This window comes from Oncorhynchus keta, chromosome 1 (assembly GCF_023373465.1).
Source record: "Oncorhynchus keta strain PuntledgeMale-10-30-2019 chromosome 1, Oket_V2, whole genome shotgun sequence".
NCBI lineage: Eukaryota > Metazoa > Chordata > Actinopteri > Salmoniformes > Salmonidae > Oncorhynchus > Oncorhynchus keta.
The window spans coordinates 11,344,739-11,367,349 of record NC_068421.1 but is presented as its reverse complement, the minus strand read 5'-3'; the positions used below and the strand labels follow the sequence as shown (position 1 = coordinate 11,367,349).

Sequence of the window (22,611 nt, the reverse complement as noted above, 5' to 3'; positions counted from 1 at the left end):
GTACAGTATTATCTGGGCCATTATTGCAGTTCCCAAATTAGGGCTGTAGGGTTTCAGTCCAACCCTCTTCTTGGAGATCTACTGTCCTGTAGGTTCAGTCCAACCCTCTTCCTGGAGATCTACTGTCCTGTAGGTTATCAGTCCAACCCTCTTCCTGGAGATCTACTGTCCTGTAGGTTTTCAGTCCAACCCTCTTCCTGGAGATCTACTGTCCTGTAGGGTTTCAGTCCAACCCTCTTCCTGGAGATCTACCGTCTTGTAGGTTTTCAGTCCAACCGTCTTCCTGGAGATCTACTGTCCTGTAGGTTCAGTCCAACCCTCTTCCTGGAGATCTACTGTCCTGTAAGGTTCAGTCCAACCCTCTTCCTGGAGATCTACTGTCCTGTAGGTTCAGTCCAACCCTCTTCCTGGAGATCTACTGTCCTGTAGGTTCAGTCCAACCCTCTTCCTGGAGATCTACTGTCCTGTAGGTTCAGTCCAACCCTCTTCCTGGAGATCTACTGTCCTGTAGGTTCAGTCCAACCCTCTTCCTGGAGATCTACTGTCCTGTAGGTTCAGTCCAACCCTCTTCCTGGAGATCTACTGTCCTGTAGGTTCAGTCCAACCCTCTTCCTGGAGATCTACTGTCCTGTAGGTTCAGTCCAACCCTCTTCCTGGTGATCTACTGTCCTGTAGGTTCAGTCCAACCCTCTTCCTGGAGATCTACTGTCCTGTAGGTTCAGTCCAACCCTCTTCCTGGAGATCTACTGTCCTGTAGGTTCTGTCCAACCCTCTTCCTGGAGATCTACTGTCCTGTAGGTTCAGTCCAACCCTCTTCCTGGAGATCTACTGTCCTGTAGGTTCAGTCCAACCCTCTTCCTGGAGATCTACTGTCCTGTAGGTTCAGTCCAACCCTCTTCCTGGAGATCTACTGTCCTGTAAGTTCAGTCCAACCCTCTTCCTGGAGATCTACTGTCCTGTAGGTTCAGTCCAACCCTCTTCCTGGAGATCTACTGTCCTGTAGGTTCAGTCCAACCCTCTTCCTGGAGATCTACTGTCCTGTAGGGTTTCAGCCCAACCCTCTTCCTGGAGATCTACTTTCCTGTAGGTTCAGTCCAACCCTCTTCCTGGAGATCTACAGTCCTGTAGGGTTTCAGTCCAACCCTCTTCCTGGAGATCTACTGTCCTGTAGGTTCAGTCCAACCCTCTTCCTGGAGATCTACTGTCCTGTAGGTTCAGTCCAACCCTCTTCCTGGAGATCTACTGTCCTGTAGGTTCTGTCCAACCCTCTTCCTGGAGATCTACTGTCCTGTAGGTTCAGTCCAACCCTCTTCCTGGAGATCTACTGTCCTGTAGGTTCAGTCCAACCCTCTTCCTGGAGATCTACTGTCCTGTAGGTTCAGTCCAACCCTCTTCCTGGAGATCTACTGTCCTGTAAGTTCAGTCCAACCCTCTTCCTGGAGATCTACTGTCCTGTAGGTTCAGTCCAACCCTCTTCCTGGAGATCTACTGTCCTGTAGGTTCAGTCCAACCCTCTTCCTGGAGATCTACTGTCCTGTAGGGTTTCAGCCCAACCCTCTTCCTGGAGATCTACTTTCCTGTAGGTTCAGTCCAACCCTCTTCCTGGAGATCTACAGTCCTGTAGGGTTTCAGTCCAACCCTCTTCCTGGAGATCTACTGTCCTGTAGGTTCAGTCCAACCCTCTTCTGTCCTGTGTGCCTTTAATGTTTTTTGATGTAGTTCTGTTCTTGTCTATTAATGTTCTGTATTATGTTTCATGGTTCATGTTTTGTGTTGGACCCCAGAAAGAGTAGCTGCTGCTTTTGGAACAGCTAATTGCTGTTGAAATACCAAATACCTTTATTTTTTAAATTTTTTATATTTTTTAAATGAAATCATTGTTTCCCTCTCAGGCTGTACAGATGACGTGGTGACCAGTGACCACTCCCCAGTGTTTGGTACATTTGAGGTGGGGTCACCTCACAGTTCGTCTCCAAGAAAGGTATGGCCACTCACTGTGATGACTAGACAAGGGGGTTGATTATCTCACTATAACCCAAGGGTTTTAAACGTTGTTTCTCTCCCTGTCTCTCGCTCTCTCTCTCTCTCTCCAGGTCTGCCTAAGTCCTCTGAACAGGCCTATATAGAGTTTGAGAATATTGAGGCCATAGTGAAGACGGCCAGCAGAACCAAGTTCTTTATAGAGTTCTACTCTACCTGCCTGGAGGGTGAGACACACATGCACACACACACATGCACACACACACATGCACGCACACACATGCACGCGCACACACACACACACACACACACACACACACACACACACACACACACACAAAGTTCTACTCTAGAGACTTAATGACATTTTATTTCCACACTCCCTCTCTCTCCACACTCCCTCTCTCTCCACACTTCCTCTCTCCCTCTCTCCACACTTCCTCTCTCCTTCTCTCTCTACACTTCCTCTCTCCTTCTCTCTCCACACTTCCTCTCTCCTTCTCTCTCCTTCTCTCTCCACACTTCCTCTCTCCTTCTCTCTCCACACTCCCCCTCTCTCTCCACACTCTCTCTCCACACTCCCTCTCTCTCCACACTCCCTCTCTCTCTCCACACTCCCTCTCTCTCCCTACTCCCTCTCTCTCCACACTTCCTCTCTCCCTCTCTCTCCACACTCTCTCTCTCCACACTCCCTCACTCTCCACTCTCCCTCTCTCTCCACTCTCCCTCTCTCTCCACTCTCCCTCTCTCTCCACTCTCCCTCTCTCTCCACACTCCCTCTCTCTCTCCACACTCCCTCTCTCTCTCCACACTCCCTCTCTCTCTACCCTTCCTCTCTCCCTCTCTCTCCACACTCCCTCTCTCCTTCTCTCTCCACACTCCCTCTCTCCTTCTCTCTCCCTCTCTCCACACTCCCTCTCTCCACACTCCCTCTCTCTCTACCCTTCCTCTCTCCCTCTCTCTCCACACTCCCTCTCTCCTTCTCTCTCCCTCTCTCCACACTCTCTCTCTCTCCACACTCCCTCTCTCTCTCCACACTCCCTCTCTCTCCACACTCCCTCTCTCTCCACACTCCCTCTCTCTCTCCCCACTCTCTCTCTCTCCACACTCTCTCTCTCCACACTCCCTCTCTCCCTCTCTCTCTCCACACTCCCTCTCTCCCTCTCTCTCCACACTCTCTCTCTCTCTCCACACTCCCTCTCTCTCCACACTCCCTCTCTCCTTCTCTCTCCACACTCCTTCTCTCTCCACACTCCTTCTCTCTCCACACTCCCTCTCTCTCCACACTCCCTCATCTCTCCACACTCCTTCTCTCTCCACTCCTTCTCTCTCCACACTCCTTCTCTCTCCACACTCCTTCTCTCTCCACACTCCTTCTCTCTCCACACTCCTTCTCTCTCCACACTCCTTCTCTCTCCACACTCCTTCTCTCTCCACACTCCCTCTCTCTCTCCACACTCCCTCTCTCTCTCCACACTCCCTCTCTCTCTCCACACTCCTTCTCTCTCTCCACACTTCCTCTCTCCTTCGCTCTCCACTGTCCTTCTCTCTCCACTGTCCTTCTCTCTCCACACTCCCTCTCTCTCTCCACACTCCCTCTCTCTCTCCACACTCCCTCTCTCTCTCCACACTCCCTCTCTCTCTCTCCACACTCCCCCTCTCTCTCCACACTCCCTCTCTCTCTCCACACTCCCTCTCTCTCTCCACACTCCCTCTCTCTCTCTCTCTCTCTCTCTCCACACTCCCTCTCTCTCTCTCTCTCTCTCCACACTCCCTCTCTCCCTCTCTCTCCCTCTCTCTCTACACTTCCACACTATCTCTCTCTACACTTCCTCTCTCCCTCTCTCTCTACACTTCCTCTCTCCCTCTCTCTCTACACTTCCTCTCTCCCTCTCTCTCTACACTTCCTCTCTCCCTCTCTCTCCACACTTCCTCTCTCCCTCTCTCTCCACACTTCCTCTCTCCCTCTCTCTTCTCCCTCTCTCTCCACACTCCCTCTCTCTCTACACTTCCTCTCTCCCTCTCTCTCTACACTTCCTCTCTCCCTCTCTCTCTACACTTCCTCTCTCCCTCTCTCTCTACACTTCCTCTCTCCCTCTCTCTCTACACTTCCTCTCTCCCTCTCTCTCCACACTTCCTCTCTCCCTCTCTCTCCACACTTCCTCTCTCCCTCTCTCTCCACACTCTCTCTCTCCACACTCCCTCTCTCCACACTCCCCCTCTCTCTCCACACTCCCCCTCTCTCTCCACACTCCCCCTCTCTCCACACTCCCCCTCTCTCTCCACACTCCCCCTCTCTCTCCACACTCCCTCTCTCTCTCCACACTCCCTCTCTCTCTCCACTCCTCTCTCTCTCTCTCCACACTCCTCTCTCTCTCCCACACTCCCTCTCTCTCCCACATCTCCTCTCTCTCTCCACACTCCCTCTCTCTCTCCCTCTCTCCTTCTCTCTCCACACTCCCTCTCTCTCTCCACACTCCCTCTCTCGCTCCACACTCCCTCTCTCGCTCCACACTCCCTCTCTCCGTAGAGTTTAAGAAGAGTTATGAGAATGACAGTCAAAGCAGTGACAACGTCAACTTCCTGCGTGTGGGCTGGTCCAATAAGCAGCTGACCACCCTGAAGCCCCTCCTCTCTGAGATAGAATATCTCCAGGACCAACACCTGCTGCTCACCGTCAAATCACTAGATGGATACGAGTCTTATGGTACAACTGTCTGTCTGTCTGTTTGTGTTCTGTCTCCAAGTGTGTGTGTTTCAGGGTTTCCCTTAAGAAATATTTGACCAGCAGCATTTTAATTTACTCGACATTTTGAGAAATTTACCGGACCCATATGCATTGGGTGCACAACCTGATTAGTGCTCAGAAACACAGGAATCACATTTACATGATGGTCATTCATATTAACACAACCTGATTAGTGCTCAGAAACACAGGAATCACATTTACATGATGGTCATTCATATTAACACAACCTGATTAGTGCTCAGAAACACAGAAATCACATGTACATTCCTCCAGACGGTACTAGTTCCTCCAGACGGTTCTAGTTCCCCCAGACGGTACTAGTTCCCCCAGACGGTACTAGTTCCCCCAGACTGTACTAGTTCCCCCAGACGGTACTAGTTCCCCCAGACGGTAGTAGTTCCTCCAGTCGGTACTAGTTCCCCCAGACGGTACTAGTTCCCCCAGACGGTACTAGTTCCCCCAGACGGTACTAGTTCCTCCAGACGGTACTAGTTCCCCCTGACGGTACTAGTTCCCCCTGACGGTAATAGTTCCCCCAGACGGTACTAGTTCCCCCAGGCGGTACTAGTTCCCCCAGGCGGTACTAGTTCCTCCAGAGAGTTCCTCCAGACGATACTAGTTCCTCCAGACGATACTAGTTCCTCCAGACGGTACTAGTTCATCCAGACGGTAACTACAACAGTACTAGTTCCTCCAGACGGTACTAGGTTACTATAGACGGTACTAGTTCCTCCAGACGGTACTAGTTCCTCCAGGCTGCATCAGGAAATTCTTGACGGTACTAGTTCCCCCAGACGGTACTAGTTCCCCCAGACGGTACTAGTTCCTCCAGACGGTACTAGTTCCCCCAGACGGTACTAGTTCCCCCAGACGGTACTAGTTCCTCCTGACGGTACTAGTTCCTCCAGACGGTACTAGTTCCTCCTGACGGTACTAGTTCCTCCAGACGGTACTAGTTCCTCCAGACGGTACTAGTTCCTTCAAAGAGTTCCTCCAGACGGTACTAGTTCCTCCTGACGGTACTAGTTCCTCCTGACGGTACTAGTTCCCCCTGACGGTACTAGTTCCTCCTGACGGTTCTAGTTCCTCCTGATGGTACTAGTTCCTCCAGACGGTACTAGTTCCTCCAGACAGTAACTACAACATTACTAGTTCCTCCAGACGGTACTAGTTCCTCCAAAGAGTTCCTCCAGACGGTACTAGTTCCCCCTGACGGTAATAGTTCCCCCAGACGGTACTAGTTCCCCCAGGCGGTACTAGTTCCCCCAGGCGGTACTAGTTCCTCCAGAGAGTTCCTCCAGACGATACTAGTTCCTCCAGACGATACTAGTTCCTCCAGACGGTACTAGTTCATCCAGACGGTAACTACAACAGTACTAGTTCCTCCAGACGGTACTAGGTTACTATAGACGGTACTAGTTCCTCCAGACGGTACTAGTTCCTCCAGGCTGCATCAGGAAATTCTAATGAGCCTTGTGATTGGTAAAAAAAAATGTGCAGTTGTCTTTCTCTCCCTGCGGGGACAGTCAAGTCATTGGGATCAGGGCTCGCTATCTGAAAATAAAGTTGTCTCGCTCAAACACTATAGGCTTAGGTCGTATTACTGCAACATTGAAATGTACAGAGATGTATCTGAAATGCTAGTTCCTCCTGACGGTTCTAGTTCCTCCTGATGGTACTAGTTCCTCCAGACGGTACTAGTTCCTCCAGACAGTAACTACAACATTACTAGTTCCTCCAGACGGTACTAGTTCCTCCAAAGAGTTCCTCCAGACGGTACTAGTTCCCCCAGGCGGTACTAGTTCCTCCAGACGGTACTAGTTCCCCCAGCGAGTTCCTCCAGATGGTACTAGTTCCTCCAGACAGTAACTACAACATTACTAGTTCCTCCAGACGGTACTAGTTCCTCCAAAGAGTTCCTCCAGACGGTACTAGTTCCCCCAGGCGGTACTAGTTCCTCCAGACGGTACTAGTTCCCCCAGACGGTACTAGTTCCTCCAGACGGTACTAGTTCCCCCAGCGAGTTCCTCCAGATGGTACTAGTTCCTCCAGACAGTAACTACAACAGTACTAGTTCCTCCAGACAATACTATACTGTATGGTACAGCCATAAAATAACTACCCTGGTCGGTTTAGTGGGCTTTGACACTCTTATGTAGGTGTTATAACCAGCCATATAGTAACTACCCTGGTAGGTTTAGTGGGCTTTGACACTCTTATGTAGGTATATATAGTAACTACCCTGGTAGGTTTAGTGGGCTTTGACACTCTTATGTAGGTATATATAGTAACTACCCTGGTAGGTTTAGTGGGCTTTGACACTCTTACGTAGGTATATATAGTAACTAACCTGTTAGGTTTAGTGGGCTTTGACACTCTTATGTAGGTATATATAGTAACTAACCTGGTAGGTTTAGTGGGCTTTGACACTCTTATCTAGGTATATATAGTAACTACCCTGGTAGGTTTAGTGGGCTTTGACACTCTGATGTAGGTATATATAGTAACTACCCTGGTAGGTTTAGTGGGCTTTGACACTCTGATGTAGGTATATATAGTAACTACCCTGGTAGGTTTAGTGGGCTTTGACACTCTTACGTAGGTATATATAGTAACTACCCTGGTAGGTTTAGTGGGTTTTGACACTCTTATGTAGGTATATATAGTAACTACCCTGGTAGGTTTAGTGGGCTTTGACACTCTTACGTAGGTATATATAGTAACTACCCTGGTAGGTTTAGTGGGCTTTGACACTCTTACGTAGGTGTTATATAGTAACTAACCTGGTAGGTTTAGTGGGCTTTGACACTCTTATGTAGGTATATATAGTAACTACCCTGGTAGGTTTAGTGGGCTTTGACACTCTGATGTAGGTATATATAGTAACTACCCTGGTAGGTTTAGTGGGCTTTGACACTCTTACGTAGGTATATATAGTAACTACCCTGGTAGGTTTAGTGGGTTTTGACACTCTTATGTAGGTATATATAGTAACTACCCTGGTAGGTTTAGTGGGCTTTGACACTCTTACGTAGGTATATATAGTAACTACCCTGGTAGGTTTAGTGGGCTTTGACACTCTTACGTAGGTGTTATATAGTAACTAACCTGGTAGGTTTAGTGGGCTTTGACACTCTTATGTAGGTATATATAGTAACTACCCTGGTAGGTTTAGTGGGCTTTGACACTCTTATGTAGGTATATATAGTAACTACCCTGGTAGGTTTAGTGGGCTTTGACACTCTTACGTAGGTGTTATAACCAGCCATAAAATAACTACCCTGGTTATTTTCATCCTGCGATGAAATGGGTCATTAAGATTCGACATATGTAATGTAAATGTTTGTTCCATAATGCGATTAGTGGAAAACACAAGTGACGGAGATGAAATGTATAGAGAGGGGAGATCTGAAGAGGCAACAACTAATATGAAATGTATAGAGAGGGGAGATCTGAAGAGACAACAACTAATATGAAATGTATAGAGAGGGGAGATCTGAAGAGACAACAACTAATATGAAATGTATAGAGAGGGGAGATCTGAAGAGGCAACAACTAACATGAAATGTATAGAGAGGGGAGATCTGAAGAGACAACAACTAATATGAAATGTATAGAGAGGGGAGATCTGAAGAGACAACAACTAATATGAAATGTATAGAGAGGGGAGATCTGAAGAGGCAACAACTAACATGAAATGTATAGAGAGGGGAGATCTGAAGAGACAACAACTAATATGAAATGTATAGAGAGGGGAGATCTGAAGAGGCAACAACTAACATGAAATGTATAGAGAGGGGAGATCTGAAGAGGCAACAACTAATATGAAATGTATAGAGAGGGGAGATCTGAAGAGACAACAACTAATATGAAATGTATAGAGAGGGGAGATCTGAAGAGACAACAACTAATATGAAATGTATAGAGAGGGGAGATCTGAAGAGGCAACAACTAACATGAAATGTATAGAGAGGGGAGATCTGAAGAGACAACAACTAATATGAAATGTATAGAGAGGGGAGATCTGAAGAGACAACAACTAATATGAAATGTATAGAGAGGGGAGATCTGAAGAGGCAACAACTAACATGAAATGTATAGAGAGGGGAGATCTGAAGAGACAACAACTAATATGAAATGTATAGAGAGGGGAGATCTGAAGAGGCAACAACTGACATGAAATGTATAGAGAGGGAGATCTGAAAAGACAACAACTAATATGAAATGTATAGAGAGGGGAGATCTGAAGAGACAACAACTAATATGAAATGTATAGAGAGGGGAGATCTGAAGAGGCAACAACTAACATGAAATGTATAGAGAGGGAGATCTGAAGAGGCAACAACTAATATGAAATGTATAGAGAGGGGAGATCTGAAGAGGCAACAACTAACATGAAATGTATAGAGAGGGAGATCTGAAGAGGCAACAACTAATATGAAATGTATAGAGAGGGGGAGATCTGAAGAGGCAACAACTGACATGAAATGTATAGAGAGGGAGATCTGAAGAGGCAACAACTAACATGAAATGTATAGAGAGGGGAGATCTGAAGAGGCAACAACTAACATGAAATGTATAGAGAGGGAGATCTGAAGAGGCAACAACTAACATGAAATGTATAGAGAGGGGAGATCTGAAGAGGCAACAACTGACATGAAATGTATAGAGAGGGAGATCTGAAGAGGCAACAACTAATATGAAATGTATAGAGAGGGGGAGATCTGAAGAGGCAACAACTGACATGAAATGTATAGAGAGGGAGATCTGAAGAGGCAACAACTAACATGAAATGTATAGAGAGGGAGATCTGAAGAGGCAACAACTAATATGAAATGTATAGAGAGGGGAGATCTGAAGAGGCAACAACTAACATGAAATGTATAGAGAGGGAGATCTGAAGAGGCAACAACTAATATGAAATGTATAGAGAGGGGGAGATCTGAAGAGGCAACAACTGACATGAAATGTATAGAGAGGGAGATCTGAAGAGGCAACAACTAACATGAAATGTATAGAGAGGGGAGATCTGAAGAGGCAACAACTAACATGAAATGTATAGAGAGGGAGATCTGAAGAGGCAACAACTAACATGAAATGTATAGAGAGGGGAGATCTGAAGAGGCAACAACTGACATGAAATGTATAGAGAGGGGAGATCTGAAGAGGCAACAACTAACATGAAATGTATCGAGAGATTAATATATCTGTTTGAAATGTATAGAGGGGGGAGATCTGAAGAGGCAACAACTAACATCAATCAATCAATCAATCAATCAAATTTGATTTATATAGCCCTTCGTACATCAGCTGATATCTCAAAGTGCTGTACAGAAACCCAGCCTAAAACCCCAAACAGCAAGCAATGCAATGGAGTAGAAGCACGGTGGCTAGGAAAAACTCCCTAGAAAGGCCAAAACCTAGGAAGAAACCTAGAGAGGAACCAGGCTATGTGGGGTGGTCAGTCCTCTTCTGGCTGTGCCGGGTGGAGATTATAACAGAACATGGCCAAGATGTTCAAATGTTCATAAATTAATAATAATAAGGCAGAACAGTTGAAACTGGAGCAGCAGCACAGTCAGGTGGACTGGGGACAGCAAGGAGTCATCATGTCAGGTCGTCCTGGGGCACGGTCCTTGGGCTCAAGTCCTCCGAGAGAGAGAAAGAAAGAGAATTTGAGAGAGCATATGTGGGGTGGCCAGTCCTCTTCTGGCTGTGCCGGGTGGAGATTATAACAGAACATGGCCAAGATGTTCAAATGTTCATAAATGACCAGCATGGTCAAATAATAGTAAGGCAGAACAGTTGAAACTGGAGCAGCAGCATGGCCAGGTGGACTGGGGACAGCAAGGAGTCATCATGTCAGGTAGTCCTGGGGCATGGTCCTAGGGCTCAGGTCAGTTGAAACTGGAGCAGCAGCATGGCCAGGTGGACTGGGGACAGCAAGGAGCCATCATGTCAGGTAGTCCTGGGGCATGGTCCTAGGGCTCAGGTCCTCCGAGAGAGAGAAAGAAATAAGGAGAGAATTAGAGAACGCACACTTAGATTCACACAGGACACCGAATAGGACTGGAGAATTACTCCAGATATAACAAACTGACCCTAGCCCCCCGACACAAACTACTGCAGCATAAATACTGGAGGCTGAGACAGGAGGGCTCAGGAGACACTGTGGCCCCATCCGAGGACACCCCCGGACAGGGCCAAACAGGAAGGATATAACCCCACCCACTTTGCCGAAGCACAGCCCCCACACCACTAGAGGGATATCTTCAACCACCAACTTACCATCCTGAGACAAGGCTGAGTATAGCCCACAAAGATCTCCGCCACGGCACAACCCAAGGGGGGGGGGCGCCAACCCAGACAGGATGACCACAACAGTGAATCAACCCACTCAGGTGACGCACCCCCTGCAGGGACTGCATGAGAGAGCCCCAGTAAGCCAGTGACTCAGCCCCTGTAATAGGGTTAGAGGCAGAGAATCCCAGTGGAAAGAGGGGAACTGGCCAGGCAGAGACAGCAAGGGCGGTTCTTTGCTCCAGAGCCTTTCCGTTCACCTTCACACTCCTGGGCCAGACTACACTCAATCATATGACCCACTGAAGAGATGAGTCTTCAGTAAAGACTTAAAGGTTGAGACCGAGTTTGTGTCTCTGACATGGGTAGGCAGACCGTTCCATAAAAATGGAGCTCTATAGGAGAAAGCCCTGCCTCCAGCTGTTTGCTTTGAAATTCTAGGGACAATTAGGAGGCCTGCGTCTTGTGACCGTAGCGTACGTGTAGGTATGTACGGCAGGACCAAATCAGAAACATGAAATGTATAGAGAGGGGAGATCTGAAGAGGCAACAACTAACATGAAATGTATAGAGAGGGGAGATCTGAAGAGGCAACAACTAATATGAAATGTATAGAGAGGGGAGATCTGAAGAGACAACGAACATGAAATGTATAGAGAGGGGAGATCTGAAGAGGCAACAACTAACATGAAATGTATAGAGAGGGGAGATCTGAAGAGACAACAACGAACATGAAATGTATAGAGAGGGGAGATCTGAAGAGACAACAACGAACATGAAATGTATAGAGAGGGGAGATCTGAAGAGACAACAACGAACATGAAATGTATAGAGAGGGGAGATCTGAAGAGGCAACAACTAACATGAAATGTATAGAGAGGGGGAGATCTGAAGAGACAACAACGAACATGAAATGTATAGAGAGGGAGATCTGAAGAGGCAACAACTAACATGAAATGTATAGAGAGATGAATATATCTGTTTGAAATGTATAGAGAGATGAATATATCTGTTTGAAATGTATAGAGAGGGGAGATCTGAAGAGGCAACAACTAACATGGGTTGTGAATATTACTCGGCTTGTGCCTTTGGCTACTGGACAACGAAAGTTGATTATGAAAACTAATAGAACATAAGAGAAATAGTCTACTGGTTTCAATGTCATATGGAAGTCTTTATAAAACAAGTCTACTGGTTTCAATGGCATATGGAAGTCTTTATAAAACAAGTCTACTGGTTTCAATGGCATATGGAAGTCTTTAAAACAATTACCTCCACGTTTATAGACACATTTATTATTTTTTGTCTCGGCTACTTTGAGGCGAGGTAAGACCTGCTTCACAATATGAAGTATAACGTTAAGGTTTCACACAATTGAAGTAAACGTTTTCAAAATGCATATACTGCCTCCAGCTTGACGTTGAAAGGTGGTGTATGTCGTGCTGAAGCCCTCCTACCGTTGCCTAAAAGCACTTTAAGGGCAAATAAGAAGCGCGCTTGGAATTACTAGTTACATTTAATTTGTAGTTTTTTATCGTCATGACCATCAAAGCTGTTTTTTTTTAACACGGAATGGAAGCGTTTGTGTTGTGAAATGATTGGGCTCCTGAAGGCATGTTTCACTCCAGCAGCAACAGGAGCTGTACAATGATAACGACTAATCAAAATACACATGCACAATTTAATTTCACAAAATTATGCAAATTAACCTATTAGACCAATGAGCACCTGTCAGATTTATTTCCATCAATGAAAAGGCAAAAAAATAAATATTTTGAATTGGGATTTTTTTTCCTTCTGCCTGACAATTGGCTGATGCGACTTTATTTATCTGCTTTAAATAAAATAAAATAAAATAAATATCAGCCAAAAGCCAGCTAATGAAACTCTGGTGTGTTATACTGATGGTGTGTGTCTTCTCCTCAGGAGAGTGTGTGGTGGCTCTGAAGTCCATGATAGGCAGCACGGCACAGCAGTTCCATACCTACCTGTCCCACAGAGGGGAGGAGACAGGCAACATCAGAGGTTCTATGAGGGTCCGCGTGCCAGCAGAGAGGATGGGCACCAGGGAGAGGCTCTATGGTAACACTGTCTGTCTGTCTGTCTGTCTGTCTGTCTGTCTGTCTGTCTGTCTGTCTGTCTGTCTGTCTGTCTGTCTGTCTGTCTGTCTGTCTGTCTGTCTGTCTGTCTGTCTGTCTGTCTGTCTGTCTGTCTGTCTGTCTGTCTGTCTGTCTGTCTGTCTGTCTGTCTGTCTGTCTGTCTGTCTGTCTGTCTGTCTGTCTGTCTGTCTGTCTGTCTGTCTGTCTGTCTGTCTGTCTGTCTGTCTGTCTGTCTGTCTGTCTGTCTGTCTGTCTGTCTGTCTGTCTGTCTGTCTGTCTGTCTGTCTGTCTGTCTGTCTGTCTGTCTGTCTGTCTGTCTGTCTGTCTGTCTGTCTGTCTGTCTGTCTGTCTGTCTGTCTGTCTGTCTGTCTGTCTGTCTGTCTGTCTGTCTGTCTGTCTGTCTGTCTGTCTGTCTGTCTGTCTGTCTGTCTGTCTGTCTGTCTGTCTGTCTGTCTGTCTGTCTGTCTGTCTGTCTGTCTGTCTGTCTGTCTGTCTGTCTGTCTGTCTGTCTGTCTGTCTGTCTGTCTGTCTGTCTGTCTGTCTGTCTGTCTGTCTGTCTGTCTGTCTGTCTGTCTGTCTGTCTGTCTGTCTGTCTGTCTGTCTGTCTGTCTGTCTGTCTGTCTGTCTGTCTGTCTGTCTGTCTGTCTGTCTGTCTGTCTGTCTGTCTGTCTGTCTGTCTGTCTGTCTGTCTGTCTGTCTGTCTGTCTGTCTGTCTGTCTGTCTGTCTGTCTGTCTGTCTGTCTGTCTGTCTGTCTGTCTGTCTGTCTGTCTGTCTGTCTGTCTGTCTGTCTGTCTGTCTGTCTGTCTGTCTGTCTGTCTGTCTGTCTGTCTGTCTGTCTGTCTGTCTGTCTGTCTGTCTGTCTGTCTGTCTGTCTGTCTGTCTGAGGACATTGGTTGATTGGAAGTACGGTTTATAAACTATATTCATCCATCCTTAACAATAGGCTAATTACATTTTTGGAGGACCAAAACTTTATGGTGAAAGAACAAAAAGGTTTTTGATTGGTTGATTGATGTGTGTGTCCTGTAGAGTGGATCAGTGTGGATAAAGATGAGACGGGAGGACACAAAGGCAGATCCACCCTGCCCCCCCGATCAGGACACGACTACGTCAAGTGAGTAATCCACCCCCCCCGGTCCTAACCATGCCGTGGAGTTAAACCATAAACTGCTGTAGTATGTTCTATAGCGTGTTCTTAGCGTGTTCCTCCGTGTCTCGCAGGCCGTCTTTGACACAGAAACACGTGGGGGCGGTGCTTGGGAAGGTGAGCGAGGAGGGAGAGAGGAGTACCAAAGAGGAGGTGACTGCAGCAAGGTAACACACACTCTTCTCACACACACACACACACACACGCACACTCACACACCCACACTCTTCTCACACACACACACACACAAACACACACACACAGACACACTCGCACACAGACAGATACGCACACAGACAGATATGCACACAGACAGATACGCACACAGACAGAAACACATAGACACACATAGACACACATAGACACAGACAGAGACAGAGACAGACAGAGACAGACACAGACAGACACAGACAGACAGACAGACAGACAGACAGACAGACAGACAGACAGACAGACAGACACACACACACGGACAGACAGACACACACACACGGACAGACAGACAGACAGACACGGACACAGACAGACAGACAGACACGGACACACAGACAGACAGACAGACACGGACACACAGACAGACAGACACGGACACACAGACAGACAGACAGACACACACACACGGACACACAGACAGACAGACAGACACACACAGACAGACAGAAACAGACAGACAGACACACAGACCTAAGGCTCCTGCTGTGTGTGTTCCAGGGCTAAGCAGGACTCTGCAGAGGGAGACCCCTCCACCTGTAAAAACAACAGCTACAATAACCCCGCCTACTACATCCTGGAAGGCGTTCCTAACCAATCAGCTGCCACCCTGTCCTCGGAGCTCCTCCCCTCCCCCTGCTCCCCCCCAGCCGGTAAGGCACTCCTGTCTGGAGGGGGCAAGGGGAGGCCCTCCTCAGGGTCCTCCCACCCCAGCAGGCCCACGGCTGGACACCCTGTCCGGCCCATCAGTGAGGAGGGGTCCTCGGAGGATGATGGGATTGCAGTGGTGGGGGTGGTGTCAGGTGGAGGAGCGGGAGGCACACTGAACCGTCCTCCTCCTGACTTCCCCCCTCCCCCCCTCCCTAAAGGAGCACTGGAGATGGCCGACACCCCCTTCTCTAAACCACGCCCCCTGTACCCAGACCTGGCCGAGGTGAAGATCCCCGCAGCCAATTCCAGTCCTGCCTTCGTCCTGGGGAGGACTTTAGGAGGGGAGGGCCCGGGGGCTGGACGACCAATCATGTTCGGTGCTACAGATGGCGAAGACACTGAGTGAGAGCGAGTACCCCCCTCCTCCCCGTGCCCCCTCTGCACCCCCCCACCTCAGAGGCCAGGGGTTGGGGGACGCCTGTCGCACCTTCCCTCCCCGAGCCCCCATCACAGAGAGCATCGCTGAACACCTACCAGAGGAAGTGAGATGTTTGTGTGAGGGAGGGAGGGAGGGAGGAAGGGAAGGAAGGAAGGAGGGAGGGAGGGAAGGAAGGAAGGGAGGGAAGGAAGGGAGGGAGGGAAGGAAGGGAGGGAGGGAGGGAGGGAGGGAGGGAGGGAGGGAGGGAGGGAGGGAGTACTATGACTTAAAGGCAAGCAGAAGTGCTCATGTTGTTGTTAGGTTATTATGATGTGTTAATGAAAAGCTTCTCCAGTGTTAAAGTGTCTGTCTGTGTGTCTCTGTCTATCTGTCTGTGTGTCTCTGTCTATCTGTCTGTGTGTCTCTGTCTATCTGTCTGTGTGTCTCTGTCTATATGTCTGTGTGTCTCTGTCTGTCTGTCTCTGTCTGTGTGTCTGTGTGTGTCTCTGTCTCTGTGTGTCTGTGTGTCTGTCTCTGTGTGTCTGTCTCTGTGTTTCTGTCTCTGTGTTTCTGTCTCTGTGTGTCTGTCTCTCTGTGTCTCTGTGTCTGTCTGTCTGTCTGTCTCTCTGTCTGTCTCTCTGTCTCTCTGTGTGTCTCTCTGTGTGTCTCTCTGTGTCTCTCTGTGTGTCTCTCTGTGTCTCTCTGTGTCTGTCTGTCTCTGTCTCTGTGTCTGTCTGTGTGCCTCTGTCTGTGTGTCTCTGTCTGTCTCTGTCTGTGTGTGTCTGTGTGTAGGCACTGTGGGGAAGCAGCAGCTCGTCTCTCTCCGTGGGGGAGTCGTCTGTGGGAGAGTGGCTACAGAGATTAGGGCTGGACCGCTATGAGGAAGGTCTGCTACACAACGGCTGGGACGACCTGGAGTTCCTCAGGTACACAGACACACAGGGTGTTTCTCGATATGCATACTACCGTGCTCCCCACACTCTCATGCTCCAAGTGCATTCTCCGAGGAGGTTCTCTTGAGTCCATTCTTGTGAGGACAAGAGTGTGGAGAACACATTAAATGTTACATTTGAAAAGCACTCACACCACCCTTACTGTGTTTCCTCACACGGCACCTCCCCATTCACTGAACCTTCTTCCAGCCAGGACAATTTACTGTGTTACCTCACACGGCACCTCCCCATTCACTGAACCTTCTTCCAGCCAAGACAATTTACTGTGTTACCTCACACGGCACCTCCCCATTCACTGAACCTTCTTCCAGCCAGGACAATTTACTGTGTTACCTCACACGGCACCTCCCCATTCACTGAACCTTCTTCCAGCCAGGACAATTTACTGTGTTTCCTCACACGGCACCTCCCCATTCACTGAACCTTCTTCCAGCCAGGACAATTTACTGTGTTACCTCACACGGCACCTCCCCATTCACTGAACCTTCTTCCAGCCAGGACAATTTACTGTGTTACCTCACACGGCACCTCCCCATTCACTGAACCTTCTTCCAGCCAGGACAATTTACTGTGTTTCATCACACGGCACCTCCCCATTCACTGAACCTTCTTCCAGCCAGGACAACTTACTGTGTTTCCTCACACGGCACCTCCCCATTCACTGAACCTTCTTCCAGCCAGGACAACTTACTGTGTTTCCTCACACGGCACCTCCCCATTCACTGAACCTTCTTCCAGCCAGGACAATTTACTGTGTTTCCTCACACGGCACCTCCCCATTCACTGAACCTTCTTCCAGCCAGGACAATTTACTGTGTTACCTCACACGGCACCTCCCCATTCACTGAACCTTCTTCCAGCCAGGACAATTTACTGTGTTTCATCACACGGCACCTCCCCATTCACTGAACCTTCTTCCAGCCAGGACAACTTACTGTGTTTCCTCACACGGCACCTCCCCATTCACTGAACCTTCTTCCAGCCAGGACAACTTACTGTGTTTCCTCACACGGCACCTCCCCATTCACTGAACCTTCTTCCAGCCAGGACAATTTACTGTGTTTCCTCACACGGCACCTCCCCATTCACTGAACCTTCTTCCAGCCAGGACAATTTACTGTGTTTCCTCACACGGCACCTCCCCATTCACTGAACCTTCTTCCAGCCAGGACAATTTACTGTGTTACCTCACACGGCACCTCCCCATTCACTGAACCTTCTTCCAGCCAGGGCAATGACGACAATGGGCCAAACAAGATATACACAAAGCAAACGTTTCACTTCCTAATTATCAGCTAGATATACAGTGGCTTGGGAAAGTATTCACCCCCCTTGGCATTTTTCCTATTTTGTTGCCTTACAACTTACAATTAAAATAGATGTTTGTATCATTTGATTTACACAACATGCCTAACACTTTGAAGATGCAAAATATGTTTTAATTGTGAAACAAGCAAGAAATAATAAGACACAAAAAAAAACTGAATTTGAGCGTGCATGGACTAGGCCATTCCAACCACTCGTGTGTTGCTTTAGCAGTATGCTTAGGGGCATTGTCCTGCTGGAAGGTGAACCTCCGTCCCAGTCGCAAATCTCTGGAAGACTGAAACAGGTTTCCCTCAAGAATTTCCCTGTATTTAGTGCCATCCATCATTCCTTAAATTCTGGCCAGTTTCCCTGCCGATGAAAAACATCCCCACAGCATGATGCTGCCACCACCACAGCATGATGCTGCCACCACCATGCTTCACTGTGGAGATGGTGTTCTCGGGGTGATGTGGTGTTGGGATTGTGCCAGACGTAGTGTTTTCCTTGATGGCCAAAAAGGTAAATTTTCGTCTCATCTGACCAGAGTACCTTCTTCCATATGATTGGGGAGTTTCCCACAAGCCTTTTGGCGAACACCAAACGTGCTTTCTTATTGTTTTTCTTTAAGCAATGGCTTTCTTCTGTTCACTCTTCTATAAGTAAAGCTCAGCCCTGTGGTGTGTACGGCTTAACGTGGTCCTATGGACAGATACTCCAATCTTTGCAGCTCCTTCAGGGTTATCTTTGGTCTCTTTGTTGCCTCTCTGATTAATGCCCTCCTTGCCTGGTCTGTGAGATTTGGTGGGCGGCCCTCTCTTGGCAGGTTTCTTGTGGTGCCATATTCCTTCCATTTATTAATAATGGATTTAATGGTGCTCCGTGGGATGTTCAAAGTTTCTGATATTTTGTTTATAACCCAACCCTGATCTGTACTTCTCCACAACTTTGTCCCTGACCTGTTTGGAGAGCTCCTTGGTCTTCATGGTGCCCCTTGCTTAGTGGTGTTGCAGACTCTGTGGCCTTTCAGAACAGATGTACATATACTGAGATCATGTGACACTGAGATTGCACACAGGTGGACTTTATTTAACTAATTCTGTGACTTCTGAAGGTAATTGGTTGCACCGGATATTATTTAGGGGCTTCATAGCAAAGGGAGTGAATACATATGCACACACCACTTATCCATTTTATGGGGGGGTCGGGGGTTATTTTAACAAGTTATTTTTATCACTTCACCAATTTGGACTATTTTGTGTTTGTCCATGACATGAAATGGAAATGCAAATCCATTCAAATTACAGGTTGTAATGCAACTAAACAGAGGAAACGCCAAGGGGGATGAGTTGCAGGCTAACTAGATAGCCAGCTAACTAGTTAAACAGGCATAAATGCAAGGTACAGTAGATGTCAATTATTTATTGGTAGCTACTTAGCAAGTCTTCATGGCCAGCTAGCTAGCTAGCCAGTCAGCCCTATTGACTTACTATGGACATACCCATTCACTGAACCTTCCTTCAAGCTATCCAGTCAGCCCTATTGACTTACTATGGACATACCCATTCACTGAACCTTCCTTCAAGCTATCCAGTCAGCCCTATTGGCTTACTATGGACGTACCCATTCACTGAACCTTCCTTCAAGCTATCCAGTCAGCCCTATTAACTTACTATGGACGTACCCATTCACTGAACCTTCCTTCAAGCTATCCAGTCAGCCCTATTGGCTTACTATGGACATACCCATTCACTGAACCTTCCTTCAAGCTATCCAGTCAGCCCTATTGACTTACTATGGACATACCCATTCACTGAACCTTCCTTCAAGCTATCCAGTCAGCCCTATTGGCTTACTATGGACGTACCCATTCACTGAACCTTCCTTCAAGCTATCCAGTCAGCCCTATTGACTTACTATGGACGTACCCATTCACTGAACCTTCCTTCAAGCTATCCAGTCAGCCCTATTGACTTACTATGGACGTACCCATTCACTGAACCTTCCTTCAAGCTATCCAGTCAGCCCTATTGACTTACTATGGACATTCACTGAACCTTCCTTCAAGCTATCCAGTCAGCCCTATTGGCTTACTATGGACATACCCATTCACTGAACCTTCCTTCAAGCTATCCAGTCAGCCCTATTGGCTTACTATGGACATACCCATTCACTGAACCTTCCTTCAAGCTATCCAGTCAGCCCTATTGGCTTAATATGGACATACCCATTCACTGAACCTTCCTTCAAGCTATCCAGTCAGCCCTATTGGCTTACTATGGACGTACCCATTCACTGAACCTTCCTTCAAGCTATCCAGTCAGCCCTATTGGCTTACTATGGACATACCCATTCACTGAACCTTCCTTCAAGCTATCCAGTCAGCCCTATTGGCTTACTATGGACGTACCCATTCACTGAACCTTCCTTCAAGCTATCCAGTCAGCCCTATTGACTTACTATGGACATACCCATTCACTGAACCTTCCTTCAAGCTATCCAGTCAGCCCTATTGACTTACTATGGACATACCCATTCACTGAACCTTCCTTCAAGCTATCCAGTCGGCCCATTGGCTTACTATGTACATACCCATTCACTGAACCTTCCTTCAAGCTATCCAGTCGGCCCATTGGCTTACTATGTACATACCCATTCACTGAACCTTCCTTTAAGCTATCCAGTCAGCCCTATTGACTTACTATGGACGTACCCATTCACTGAACCTTCCTTCAAGTTATCCAGTCAGCCCTATTGGCTTACTATGGACATACCCATTCACTGAACCTTCCTTCAAGCTATCCAGTCAGCCCTATTAACTTACTATGGACATACCCATTCACTGAACCTTCCTTCAATCTATCCAGTCAGCCCTATTGGCTTAATATGGACATACCCATTCACTGAACCTTCCTTCAAGCTATCCAGTCAGCCCTATTGGCTTAATATGGACATACCCATTCACTGAACCTTCCTTCAAGCTATCCAGTCAGCCCTATTGACTTACTATGGACATACCCATTCACTGAACCTTCCTTCAAGCTATCCAGTCAGCCCTATTGGCTTACTATGGACATACCCATTCACTGAACCTCCCTGCAGGACAGAGGCGATAGAGATGAAACAATATATACACAAAGCAACCGTTTTACATCATAACTATCAGCTAGCTAAATGTGAATCGTATTAATATCGCTAACCAGATAGTATAACAGGCATAAATGACCGAACACGAACATTATCCAAGGTAGATGTCAGTTCTTTATGGGTCGCAAGCTAACAATTATTTGTGACTATCTGGCTAACTAACAGTACTAGCTAGCCAGTTAGCTCTATTGACTTACTATATGGGCTTACAACCTACGCACACTACAGTGGGCATTGTAAGCAGGTAACCATACCAAAATTAACACAGCATGTATTTATTAAGGCATCAAGATAAAATATTGTAGTCAAGCTTATGAGATGTGAATAGGCAACATTTGATTCCGAAGTCGGGAGTGTATTTTCTCTCGCGCTTCAGCTCAAATAATGGACGCCATTGATTTCACGAAAATGTGCATAATTTATTACGTGGTTTTGCTCCATATTTCTTTGAATACTTTCCGTTGAAGCCTCTGCATCAAAATATTTACGAACAGAGATCGCATTTGAGAAGTGTCCTCCGTGCTCCGTTTCAGATACTTTGATTTGGACTCATACTCCGACCCTCCCGTGCTGCAATTTGCGTGCTCGGGAGTACGCTAGTAGGCTTTTGAGAAACACACACACACACAATCATGAAACATGTCACTTCATGAATCTCATCCAATCATGTTCCTCCTCAGTGACATCACAGAGGAGGACCTAGAGGAAGCAGGCATTCTAGACCCCGCCCACAAGAGGATTCTGCTGGAGAGCCTGAGACAGCAGAAGCAGCAGAAGTGAGCTGAACCGGTCCGTGCTGAGCTGAGACGTGCTAATCCATGCCAGACTGTGCCTTCTGAGAGAAATTGCACTCCATTATACTTTCTGTTGACCAACAGATTTTTTGAACGTCCTTTTTTAGATGTATTGTACTGTGTAAGTGTCTTTATGTTAATGTCACTGTGGCTGTTGTGTTAGCCAGCCTTATTTAAACAGTAGAAACATTTCAGTCCTTTGTTAAGAATCTAAACATGGACCTCTACCCTGCCACCTGCATAACAGACCCCTTCCCTCTCACCCCGCCCCCTTCCCTCTCACCCCGCCCCCTTCCCTCTCACCCCGCCCCCTTCCCTCTCACCCCTCCCCCTTCCCTCTCACCCCTCCCCTTCCCTCTCACCCCTCCCCTTCCCTCTCACCCCTCCCCTTCCCTCTCACCCCGCCCCCTTCCCTCTCACCCCTCCCCTTCCCTCTCACCTCCCACTTCCCTCTCACCCCGCCCCCTTCCATCTCACCCCGCCCCCTTCCCTCTCACCCCGCCCTTCCCTCTCACCCCTCCCCCTTCCCTCTCACCCCTTCCCTCTCACCCCTCCCCTTCCCTCTCACCCCTCCCCTTCCCTCTCACCCCTCCCCCTTCCCTCTCACCCCTCCCCTTCCCTCTCACCCCTCCCCTTCCCTCTCACCCCTCCCCCTTCCCTCTCACCCCGCCCCCTTCCCTCTCACCCCGCCCCTTCCCTCTCACCCCTCCCCCTTCCCTCTCCCCCTTCCCTCTCACCCCGCCCCCTTCCCTCTCACCCCGCCCCCTTCCCTCTCACCCCTCCCCCTTCCCTCTCACCCCGACCCCTTCTGCTCCTGGGATGTAGTAGACATTCAGTGACATCGTCAGGCTGCGACT

The 22,611-nt window shown here is 47.9% G+C and overlaps 1 long non-coding RNA gene and 1 pseudogene across 6 annotated transcripts; one reads left to right on the top strand and one right to left on the bottom strand.

Moving 5' to 3' along the window:
* Positions 1-22,055, top strand: part of LOC127918805 (phosphatidylinositol 3,4,5-trisphosphate 5-phosphatase 2A-like) — a 74,042-nt pseudogene extending 51,987 nt beyond the window's left edge.
* Positions 18,716-21,546, bottom strand: LOC127918837 (uncharacterized). Of its 6 annotated transcripts, XR_008101213.1 has the most exons (4): positions 20,906-21,546; positions 20,784-20,844; positions 19,871-20,358; positions 18,716-19,815 (listed from the first exon to the last, which is right to left on the bottom strand). It is a non-coding gene; the product is annotated as an uncharacterized LOC127918837 (long non-coding RNA). The 6 variants fall into 6 exon arrangements; XR_008101063.1 differs by having other exon boundaries at positions 18,716-19,449; positions 19,511-19,815; positions 19,871-21,546; XR_008101146.1 differs by having other exon boundaries at positions 19,871-19,992; positions 20,115-21,546.
* Positions 22,056-22,611: the final 556 nt, after the last annotated feature.